This window comes from Eupeodes corollae, chromosome 3, assembly GCF_945859685.1.
Source record: "Eupeodes corollae chromosome 3, idEupCoro1.1, whole genome shotgun sequence".
NCBI lineage: Eukaryota > Metazoa > Arthropoda > Insecta > Diptera > Syrphidae > Eupeodes > Eupeodes corollae.
Window position 1 is genome coordinate 42,751,537 of NC_079149.1, and position 13,030 is coordinate 42,764,566.

General features: G+C 29.4%; 1 protein-coding gene across 3 annotated transcripts in view; it reads right to left on the reverse strand.

Annotated features, from left to right (window-relative positions):
• LOC129949600 (probable serine/threonine-protein kinase yakA) overlaps positions 1-13,030 on the reverse strand; it is a 156,466-nt gene that overhangs the window by 93,350 nt on the left and 50,086 nt on the right. The gene's annotated exons all lie outside the window — the stretch shown is intronic.

The following is a 13,030-nucleotide window of genomic DNA, read 5'->3' on the forward strand; positions in this document are numbered from 1 at the left end:
TCTCTATAATATTCCTTAAGCTTTTTGTGATTTTCTGTTAAAGAAGGCAGCGTACTTATAGGTAAGGTATATTCATAGGCATCAGGCATATTGGCTAACGTCAAAAGCGTACAAAAAGCCATGGCACTAAATTAATAAGTTACACTTTACTTTACCAGCAAGGTGAAATATCCTATAGAGTATGTTATTTATTTATTATCTATTTGATGGATCTCTTTTTCAAAAAAAACTATTTAAGCACCTATCTATAGGAAAATCAAAATTGTATCTTTTTTTGTGAGTTTCTTTTTGCAATTAAATAATTTTCCTCATTCACTCTCTCAAGTGCTTTAGCTTTTGCTTTGGCTGTGTATGATGGTGAATATTGCATAAGTTGGATAGAAATAGTGAATGCATGCATTTATGCACTTATTTAAAACTTATGATATAATTGTTGAATCTATATGTAAGTTGATGTGAGGAGGGGTGGAGGGGGGGTTCTCTTGCTCTTGAATGTGGATGATGGTGATGTTCAAAAAAATTAAATCTGAGTATATTTCTTTTTTTTTTCATTCTTCTTCTTCTTTTGATTCGGTGCCATATCGTTGCGCTTTGCTATGCTGCAAGTGATTTGTAATTGAATTTCAAAGAGAAGGAAATATTTTATTTTCGAATTTTCTCAAAAATAAAAAAATTGCAAAGAAAAAAAAAAGAAAATAACAAAATACTCTAACATAATACATACGCTTTGCCAGTTTTTGAATTAAGTTGAATCAATACTATTTCTGCTTTAAATAATATACAGATACAAATAGATAGATACTTTTTAAAGGGTGGTGGTGGAGATTCTTCTGCGGGATAAAGTGTTAAAGGGGTTGTGAGAAAGTCAAAATTAAATTTAAGACTATCCCTGACATTAGGAGACTGCTTGGCGATATGGCAGGTATTTTTTGTTTTGTTTTTGTATTTCTTTTGGCTCGGGTATCTTTAATATAAAATAAGGTAGATGATGAGAATTTTTTTAAGTAAAACAATTGTCGGCGAAAGTACGAGATCTATCGCGAAAGTGATTTTTTGGCTTTGAAAACAATAAAAAGGGATAGTTACGAAGAGATACATATATACAAATACAGGTTTTCTAAAAATATGTTTGTATGAATGTATCTAACAACAATGTTGCTTATCTTTATAAGCTGAGATCGTTTGACTAATGAGGATACATTTTTAAGTTTGATACAATTGGAAAAGTGCCTAAAATCGATAATGGTTTGCATTTTTGACCTGAACTTTTGAGACATTTTTGAACTATATATTATAGATACAATGTATTTTTAAGTCATTTTCTGTTGAGGGTTACTAAGCAGGAATAAAAGTGTCAATTTCAATAACGACAGTGTTATAGTTCGTAGTAAAAATTGTAAGAAATTATGTCAATACAGTCAAACTCACTTTTATGAACAATTCATTGATAACAAAAATATTTTACAAAAATAGGTCTAAAATTTATTCACAGAAGTGAAAAATAAAATTGCACTAAAGGCTGAATTCCGAAGAGCTGTTTTTTTTCAACAAGGTTTTATTTTGATATATAAATAGAACGAGTATTCGCTTTTTTTAAAAATAAAACCGCTTATTGGAAATAATTTCGTTCAAGGTTCGGTTAGGTTGGAGTGGCTGTCCAGATGTCATTGACGCACGTAGACCTCAAGGGTCCATTGTGATACCACTAATGAGGTTACTCATGGGAGAGTAATGAATTTAAACAAACCATTTTGTACTTTTAATAAAGTAAGAGAGACGTTTTGTGTCAATCGTTGCCAGTTCACTGGTGTTATCGAAGAAGGGATTACCGAGAAAGTAATTCCTTCTAATGGAGATTGCCGGACATGTACATAGAAGGTGTTGGACCGTTTCCTCTTCCTCCTCGTCCACGTGGAATACACTACTTTGATTGGGAAGTCTATAGGATAGACTGAAATTCAGTTGTTCTGAAAAGATACCACTTCCAACTCCGTGATCGGTCTTTGAACTGTCAGTATAGAAGTGTACAGCATCGTCTTCCAGGGGTCTCTCTTCTTCCCAGGAGGATCGTAAAGGGATGGACACATGGAAGCTTTTACCGAATACCATTTTTGGGGTGGTATAGTCTAAGCGATTTGGGATAGATCTGAAACTGTCTAGAATAGTAGTATGCCCAGTATTGTTACTGTTCCATTGAGAGTTGGGTGCGACCATCTTGGGGAAGATGTCAAGTGGTGTTAGTTTTAAAAGCACTTCCAGTGCTGCAGTTGGTTTTTAGCGAAGTGCTCCTGTGATGCACATACCTGTTGACCGCTGGACTTTGATGAGCTTATTTAGATTTACCATCTTGTCCAGTGCGGTCCACCATACGACAGCTCCATAAATGAGTATCGGTCGGATTACCGAAGTGTATAGCCAGTGGGTTATTTTTGGGGAGAAGCCATATTTTGATCCTATGGCCTTTTTACAAGTAAAAAGCGCTACAGTAGCATTTTTTAATCTTTTATCAATATTTACCTTCCAATTAGTTTTTTGTCTAAAATGAGGCCCAAATATTTAGCTTGGTCGGAAAAGCTTAATGGTATTCCTCTAATCTTGGGTGGGCTAATCTGAGGAATTTTATATCTTCTCGAAAAGAGTATTAATTCTGTTTTATGTGTGTTGACGTCCATTCCACATTGCTTAGCCCATTTAGTTAGCCTGTTTAGGGCATTTTGTAGGAGTTCCGAGAGAACTTGGGGGTGCTTCCCAGATACGGATATCGCAACGTCGTCAGCATAGGCAATCACCTTTAAACCCATTTTATTCTACGTATATATGTTTTTCAGTTTCAGTCCCTAAAATCAAAATCCATTATAGTTCTAGTTTAGAGAAGGTTTCTTTTGGCAACATTTTAACGAAGAAATGTCAGCTAAACGGAATTGACTGTATTTTAACCAATTTAATTTAACCAAAAAAAGAAGTTAATCAAATTGGATATAGCAAACAAAAGATACAAATTACTAAACAACTAAATGTTGACGTTAAAGAAGGTATTATGTTAAAGACTGATAACATTAGCAGCAACATGTGTAAGCTTTCTAGCAACACATTAAATGGATGCTTTTTTCGATAGGAAAAAAACAAAGGGATTTCTAGACCAAGAGGGGTTTCTAGACCAAGAGGGATTAAAAATTTTATTAACAATAGTTACAATAATTTTTAGGGGCTTATTGTAAAACATCTATTTAATTTATGTCTAAGACACTTTAGACACTTTTAAATGTTGATTCAACATTTAATTTTATTTAGTTCTATTAATCTCCTTTAGCTTTTCTTTTTTATATTCTTTAATAGAAATCTAAACTTATTTCCTAATTATAAGAATTTCTTATGCATATAGTAAATAATATGCGTAAACAATTTTCAGTAAATTTATTTTCTGTGGTTTTCAAATAGCTTATAGTAGTTTTAATCGCACTTTCAAGAGATAAAAAATAAACGACCCGCATTTGCATTTGCATCCTTATCAGGCCGATTTATTTCAATTAAACCATAATTATATGACTTCAATCAAATAATAAGCCCATAACAGGGTAAGAGAGAGAGAGATAGAGGAATTGTTGTGTGTTATAAAGTGTTGATAAGAAAAATAAAAAGTCAGAGAAAAAAAATAAATACACATATTGATAAAACATGTGTGCCTTGGGTGGTGTATGTCGCAGTTAAATATTAAGAAAAATGCAAATGAGGCGACTTTTACTCTATTTGATTTAGTTGTTTTCTGTTTTTATTTTTTTCCCTTGAAGAACGTGTACTTCAAAACAAATATGTATATATTCACTTAAAATGTTATTTGTTAATCATAAAATAAAATATACACAAAAAAAAAAAAAACTTTGATATTGTGCCGCCCTTTAAAAAATAAAAAAATGTAAAAAAGGCATATCTTAAACTAAAAGTTAAACTTAAGATAAGATATCATCAAACATTAAGCTACCCTCAAAGCTTTGAATCTATAACAAGTTGCGTTGTTTGTTTTCTATTTTTTTTTTTCTTAAATGGACTTTATTTTTTTTTTCATTATAGTTGGTAGTCAAATTTCAGTGAAATGTTTATGTGTTGATTTTTGATAAAAATTTATTTTCTTTATTTTAAAACATCTGCTTTGGTAAATATTTGTAAATTTGAAAATTTTATCAATTTGTTTATGTTAAATGAAGCAAATATTAGGAATAGATTAAAATTTATATAGAAATGGGGACAGATTTTTCAATCAAAATTATGCGAGTACATTTACCTAAATGGAATGGTAAACAAGATTTCAATATTTTTATCAATTTTTAAATGAGGACATGTGAAAAATTTCGAAAATAAAGATAAGACCCAAGGAAAAATATTAACAAATATAAATTCAGATATTTCAGAAACAAGAATGAAAACGTGTTTCGAAAGCATTTCACAAACTTTAAAAAAAATTTGCAACATTTTTCTAAAACTGTCACAATTGTTAAGTAGCCCCAATTAGATAACAAATATTTAAGAATTTGGCTATTCGACATCTTTTGTATTGACAATAAAGCATGCAACTTGTTGCTGAAACAGAAACAATTGCAACAAGTTGAAAACTGTTTTTTATCATTTTGCCTTAATAAATACACAAAATATATTTTAATAATATATTTTGAGATGATAAATAAATCGCAACTTGTTGCTGAAGCAGACTCAATTGTAAGAAAATAAAATATTATTTTTTTTTTTGCATTGATAAGGCACTAATAATTAAAGAATTTTCATTGTTGTGTTGCATACAACATGTTGCTGAAACTTTAGGAATTGATAAGGCACTAAGAATCAAAGAATGTTTACTGTTACTGAAACTTTATGAAGACACCATAATTATTAAAATTGTATGTGAGAATAATACTCCTTTTCAGCAGACTTTCATGCAACAAGTTGCAAGCAACATAAATCTTAACTTATGCTAATGATTTTTGAAGTCATACAAATTAATCTTATAGATTTTTGAAACAATTATCGTAGAAATATGTGTCTCAACATTGCGGTGATTCCTCAGCTTTCAAATAGATGTACCACTTCAGCTCAAAATGACCTTAAATTGTGCTGGAATTTTTTAATTTTTATCAATTTAAATACACACATCCGTTTCAGGAGAAACCAGCTTCTGTTACATTGTATAAATTGAAATAGCCAATTTCTGATGCTCTTACGGACATGATCGATTTCGAAATGTAAGAAAAAAAAATATAAAGTTCAAGGAGCCACCACTTCCTGCAAGCAGCTGATTTTTTTCGCACAAGAGAATACATCGAACATAATTATTTCATTCAAGGAGATTTTTTTCATACCATCAAGAGTGAATTCAAGCTTGGTGGTCATTGTATATATTTATAGTATATGATTTCATTTATCCCAAAGAATTCACCTTGAGAACCTCAAAGAAAGTTCCAGAAAATGTTCAACGTTACTCTTCGTAACGTATGAATGCTTGTGATGATGAAGGAATATAATTCAAAATGATTACCCCAACAGTCATGAATTTATAAGCAGAATAAGAGTTTCAAAAAAATAAAATAAAAATACAATCGTGTATAAAAAAGAACTTATCCTTCTCCTCAACTACAACTTGTCCATTGCAAGAGTTCGCGGTTCGCCTTCACTTGAAATTGCTCTGCAATCAGGTAAATTCATTTTGTACACATCGGAATGATCGATATTTTTCTTCATTTCTCATTTTGTTTTTATTACAGTTCGTGTATAAACAAAAAAATCAGAAGATGTCTGACATGTCGATGATGTTTTTATCGAAATCAGCTGGATGGATCTTATACAGATATTTAAATAAAATAATTAAAATAGCAAGAAACAGCAAGAAAAGGAGTGCCTCAAGGAACAATATTCGGGCCACTATCTTTTCAGAAATTTTAAACGAGTATTTATTGATACGTTTATTCTTCTTATCTCATTAAGATCGATAGTAAAACTACCTTAAATACCTCTTTCAATATGCTCAAGTTTTATTTTTTGTGTATAACCATCAGAAAGCAGAAAAAAAACAATTTCGAAACCAAAACTATTTCCCCTCCTACAATAAATCATTCAACTGAAAACACTAATGTATATGAAAAAGAGTAATAAATTAAATAAAACAGGTAAAATCAAAAGAAGAATAGTTGGTAAATCGATTCCAAGAAAATAATTAATTAAATTAATCTGTACTAATCTGGCAGTAAACATCTTTACTTTTGCTTCTGTTTTTTTTTTTTTTTTTCAAGAAACGTAAAACATAACCAATAATATTGAATTAAAAAGAAAAACATAAGAGAATAATTATTGTTTTTTAATAGAAAAATAACAAAAATTAATTACTTGGAAAAAGTTGAAGATTAAAAAAGAAATATGATGACATTTAGCGGTCATAACAATATTTCTAATTAATTGTTTTATCAAAAATAAAAAATTAAAAATAATAAAATTGACTTTTATTCTTAAGTCAATTTGAAAAACCAAAACTAATTATAGGGTGAGGTGGAGATTTGGTCAAAGACGTTTAGATTAGAAACTGAGAGGTATATAATGGATGCTAAATCAATCTAAGCAACTAAAAAATTGCTCAGTTTTTGCTTAAAAGTAGCTCAATTGGCGGAGACTTTGCCATTCGAAAGATTATTTTATTTTTTGTACAAAAATAAATATTTTGATAGGTGAAAATTCGAAAATAGCTCAATATTTAATCACTCACTTAGATATTATTCGGATAATCACATTTTAGAAGAAATTGCGCAAAAGTAGCTCAGTTGCTCACTTGAATTAAATTGAGCAACTGACAATATTATCATCTTTTTTTATCATGTGGGGCAAATTAAGAAATATTCAACAAGGAACTCCAAATTTTCTTATAAAAATAGTAGCTCAGTTAATGCAATACAAAAATAGCTCAGTTTTTTAAATTCTAATATTTAAATTTGAATAAGTTAATTTATATACAAAAAAATACTTATCTTTCTGGTTAAATTTCAATTAATTTCATATTAAATTTTATTGATAAGAATGTCAAAGGTTCTTGTGGCAGTTATTTTCAAGAGAAATATAAGACATAAAAAATCCATTTTGTTTGTCATCACCCTGTACTATGGGGCTATCATCAATTATTATTATTAGCATGCATTTTTGTGTGGTATACATGGATGGGATGACAAGTGATCATCGCTAAAAGGCAAGGTCAGCACTTGGGAGCATTCTCATAAATTAAATAAATGATGCAAAACATAGCGCAAACAATTGCGGCTTTTGTAATAAATCAGAAGCGACTATACAGATACACTTTTCTTCAGTATAGAACTTCTTGTTCTCTGATCGTGCTTAAGTCTGTTGCTTTGACTTTGTCGATGACGATGAGACGACGCAACGTAAATTGTTGGTTGAATCTATGGGTTTTCTTTGATTGGAGGATGTGGCACTGTATGGGATTGGGATGCTTTAGGAGATACAAATATGCACGCAACATACATAAATTCGACTTTAATTTTATTTGATGATTTTAATGTTGTTGGATGCCAGAGCGCACGCAACAAATAAATATACATATATATGGCGCATTGGAAGATTACGGAGACTATACCAACTAAGTCTGCACCGACGACCAAACGGCGATGCGGTGGTGGCGGGGGCAGTAGTATGATGGCGCGATATGGCAACATTGGATATAGTGATTTTTTAAATGATGATGCTGTTGATGTATCTTCTATATGGATTGGATACAGTATCTATTTGTATATAGATAAATATACTTTTTGTAGTTAGAAAGGCAAATGACCTGGTAAGACTTTAACAGCATCGAGGATTGTAAATAAATTGTATAAAATGATGCAGTAACAAATATTTGCTACCTACACTTGATTTTGAATGCATCATAATGTTTGTTTTATGAATTCTTACTTTTAATTTTTTTTTTTAAGTTTTATTTGAAGAAAAATTATGGGTATGGAGGCGGTTAATTAAAATTTAGTGAGAGCTGAGTTATAAATTTGAAGGATTTTGTTTATTTTTTTTTAATTTATAGTTAGTCAAATATCATTAGAGGCAATTCAATGCCAAATTTTAACAGTTTTATAGATTTTTTTTAATTGCATACATTTTTGAACAACAACAAATTATTCAAAATTTTTGGATAGAGAAAAACATACATACGTTATTTTTATTGTATTAAACTTGACCTCGATGTAACTTACCTAAAATGAAAAAGAAAAAAAAGTTATTAAAATTATGTAACAATCGATTTAAATAATATTATCGAAGTAGAAAATATGTTAAAGCTTGAAATAAAGTTTGATTACCATTTTTTTAAAGGATTCAAAAGTTAAAAATGCTTAATAAATCACAATTGAACCTTTTACTATGTTCTAAATTGACAAAAAACCTAGAATAGGGTTTGAATGGACCTATATTGGTTAAGGTGTCATTTTTGAATCTCTCATTTTTTTCAATTAACAGTTAAAAACTATGCCATTACAAAATATAGAACGATACAAGCTTAAACAACGAATATTGGTAAAACTCGTTATAAAACTTATTATTAATTAATATTAATTTTTGAAACTGTTTTCTGATCTTGTTATTTCTCGAAGAAATCACAATAAGGCACCGATATTTTATGATTCAACACCTCTAGACTTTTTTAATTGAGGCAAAAGCTGCACAATTGATTCTAGAATTTAAAGACTAGAAAAGGGGGCCCTTATCTAGACATTACATTATTTTATAAAGTCATGTCAATCAAAACCACGCTATACATAAAAGTTATAATAAATGTTCATATGTGATGGTTATTTTTTATTTAAATTGACTCAAGTTATAAAAGTTCAAAAAAGAATAACCATTAATCATGTTAATTGACTCTTTCTCAATTTTAATCAAGACAAAAAACGACTTCAATTTCCTCTATAAAGTTCCATGATAACATAATATGGCCAACATAATATCTTGATAAATGCATCTTTTATGTAAGTTGAAATGAAAATTAAGATATTAAAACTCTCTAATTTCTCTTTGCTGATGCTGTTCCATGAAATGATGTTATTTAACATCAAAATATCTGATCAATTAGCGCCTATCTTTTCATAGTCTTTAAGTCCCCATCATCATAACATTTTATATATATGCGCAGATACGATACCTAACCTATACCTATGTACCCATGAACCTACCTATCTATCTATGACAGAAAAAAAGTAAACCTCAACACTAAATGCAACACCCACTCAATGTCGAATGTGCATCAATTTTCAACAAGATTCAGATGTCTTTAGTCTTATAAGAGACAGAGAGACGAAAAACGAAAAACGAAAAGCAAAAGATAGACTCAAGACTTATAAAGTATACAATTACATTATTTTCAATAAACTTAAAACACACGATTGTGCAGTATTAATACTTTTTTTTGTTGCTTTTCTTCAAGTCAAGTCGTGTGCTGGCTCTGAGGTGATGAGGAAAATAAAGTCATGCCACACCCCTACACCAAGTTAAGACCCATCATAGTTATACAAAGTCGATCTTTCATTTTATTAAAAAATCCTAAAATAAAAAAGTGAGAAAAGACGCTCAGCTCAATATAATACCTGACTTATCTCTTCTTTCAGCACATTTTACACCGTTTACAATAATAAAAACAGAAAATTAAAAACAACAAAATATTAATCTGAGTTTCCTCCTACACGAAAAAAAGATCCAACATAAACAACTTCTACTTATTACAGACGTTTTTGATGATGCCCTCTGAAAATGCATTTTTCCATAAACTCAAAAACATTAGCTAAAATGTCGTTAAACAAGACATTCGGGTTGGTTTATTTTCAAAAAAAAGTAAGGAACGATAATAAAAATTACAAATAAAGACGATCGTATCAGTAAAACAAAAGCAACAACAACAAAAAAAAAAGGATTCAAAAAATACAAAATGTTAAAGAAAATCTGAAAAATTACACCGAAATGTTTATATAATAAATATCTTGACCTTTTCCTTATAACTTTTGTATACCAACTTCCAACACTTCTTCGCTTTGTATATTTTGTTTTCCTTTTTTCTTGTGATGCATTTTGTGTGTCATTTCATCTTGTTGCATCTCATGGATGCATCCAGCTGCTGAATCATCCTATATCTATGTCTGTAAGTATCTAAAGCCATACTGAATGTGTGCATTTGTATCTGCTGCTCTGACTGGATGGACAGCAATTTTTTTTAAAAACCAAACTTCCTTATAATGGTTACGATTCGAGGAGGAACCCATATTTGGGTTCTTTCTTTTTTTTCTTTAGGTATACAAAAAATTAACAAAAGGCATTCGAAAGGAGAAGAGGCTATTTTAATTTAATTTCTTTTTATTTATTTATTGAGGATGAATGCAAATGGTTGAATGGAATGAGGATAAAAGTGATTGAGAGATACCACAAAATTGGTCATACCCGGTGTCAGTGGAGTTTTCAGTTTTTTTTTTTTTATTTTTGAGTTATTATTTATTTTGGAGGTATTCTTTTTTAAAACACACAACAACAACAAAAAAAGAAAACGATTGTGGGGGCTAATTGTGTTTTGATTTCAATTATAATTTTTCATTTTAATTTAATTTCTTCTTTTTTTTCAGGTCGTCGTTTTTATTAGATGTTTTTTGTTGTTGTTGAGTTCATACACAAAATGGAACCATAAATGCTTGTGGCTCTTTTTTATAAACTGTTTTACGAGAAGTGGTGTTATTAACGTACGTAGAGGTTTATATATTAAAATTATTGTTTGAAATAGTATCCTTAAATGTGTTTCTTGTTAAAGGTTACGAACTATGAACTTATGATTCTCTTCTTCAAATTATAACAGACATTTTTTTATTAAAACAACTTCAGAAATAGCGACGTTTGTAGGTTCTATTTTTTCAAAAAGCCTTATTCATATTTTTGCAAGATAGGGGTTATAGTGTTAAATTTCTTAAGGAGTGTTTAAGTTCATTTGTTGTGAATTCTACCTGTGGTGTCCCACAGGGTAGTCGCCTTGGTCCTATTCTATTTGTTTTATTTATAAATTTATTTGTTTTTTTTTGTTAAATAAATGAATCGTTTTTAGTTACATGTTTCATTCTTGTCCTTTAAGTAGAGTATATTATTTATCTGACTTGGGTGTTGTCTTAGAACCTAAACTAACATTTAATGAACATATGACCTTCATAGTTAAAAAAGCGAATAGAGTTCAGGGTTTTATTAACAGATCTGGCCGTGATTTCCGTGATCCATATATGTTTTAAAATTACTTTTTATGAAACATTTGTGAGACCAGTCCTGGAATATGCTTGTACAGTATGGTCACCTTAATACGCCGTACACGTCACAAACTCGAAGCCGAAGCCACAAAGACTTTCTCTCATAAATCTTCCTTCTTTGACAAAACATAGGATGTATTTGCAGTTTTGTTTTATTTTTGGAATAATAAACGGACAAATTTCTGATGGTGAGTTCTTGGTAGTTTAAACTTTAGTTTTAGGCGTTCAAGTATAAGACTCCAGAAACCATTGAATACTAATTTTAGGAGATCAAACTATGGTGTACATAGTCCCTTAAATCAATTAATTGAAATCTATAATAAATTTTACTCTTGCATTAATTCACCAAATGAAAATATAAAAAGTATAAATTGCAAATTAATATTGAATTAAGCTTGACAACATACTTAAAATATTTTAGCATTAGTATAGTTTAGCGTTTCTTTAAAATTCGTAAGGACCAAGTAGAGTCTTAAACTAATTGAAAATTTTTTTGTGAAGTTTATCAGATACTGAAAACATTTTAAAAGAATATTGAAGATAAAATAGGGATCATGGATTTTTTTTTAAAAGCTCAAATTTTGTTCAAAAAAACTATGCTAACTTTAGTCAAATCAAATTTTAGGCAAAAGACTCACTTTAATTATTGAAATATAAAATATAAATTGAACTATGTGCCCTCAAAATTTGTATCTTGATTCTGCACAGCTGTTGTAACGTTTTTTTGATTTGGCAAGCAACAATTTTAAAATGTATTATTTTTTCGACTAACAACAATAGTGACATATTTAATTGAGAGTTTTCTTTTTTATTTTGTAAAATTTTGTGATAATTCATAAAGTTTGAGGTCTTTTATATCGTGTTCGGTAAGATTTTCGGAGAAGTTTCTGAACCATAGTCAAACGTGATTGTTGACAGCTGAATTGATATAAGCATTTTTTTAAAGTTTCAGTACTAAGTGTCCATAATTCTTGATATTCCTTACTTTTTCTTTAAGTTTTAAAAATATTTCAAATATAACTTTGACAATGCAAACAAAACACAAAAAATGTCAAAATCAGTTGAGATAGCTTTGAGCTTTAATAAAATCCTTACTAGGTACAAATGACTACCAATCAAAAGCTTACATTTTCAAAAGCCACGCCTTTAAGTTAACCGACTTTTTCAAATAAAAAAGATATTTTCTTTTCTAAACATGAACGTCTTTCTTATCATAAATGTTCCTTCAAATAAATTTTATCAGACTTATAATCAATGCTATGTTAGTCTTATTTTATAGCAAATACAAATATTTTGTTCTCAATACATCAATTTCGAATATTACAAAATTTCACATAAGAAAATATCATTTGAAACAAAAATTGAAACCGAAAATGCTTTGATATTAATTTTTCACTTCACTCCTATTTACCAATCTTGAACCAATTCGAAATTGATAAATTCTTAAGGAAAACCAAAAGAATTCCCAAAAATCAAATTAAAAACCAAAAAAATGTGTAAATTGACTTTAATGTGTTCTAAAAGCCAATTTTTCTCTTGTTTAAACTTTCTGATCATTTATTTTTGTGTGAAAAGATACTATCTTCCTTTTCCATCAAGTGTTACTTAAAGAAAACAACTTAAAAATGTCTGCAAATATTTAACAAACAAAAAAGCAAAAAAAAAAAAAAGAAATTAAGAAAAAAAAGGAACTCTCATTTAACAGAAAACCAACCGCAAACATTTCA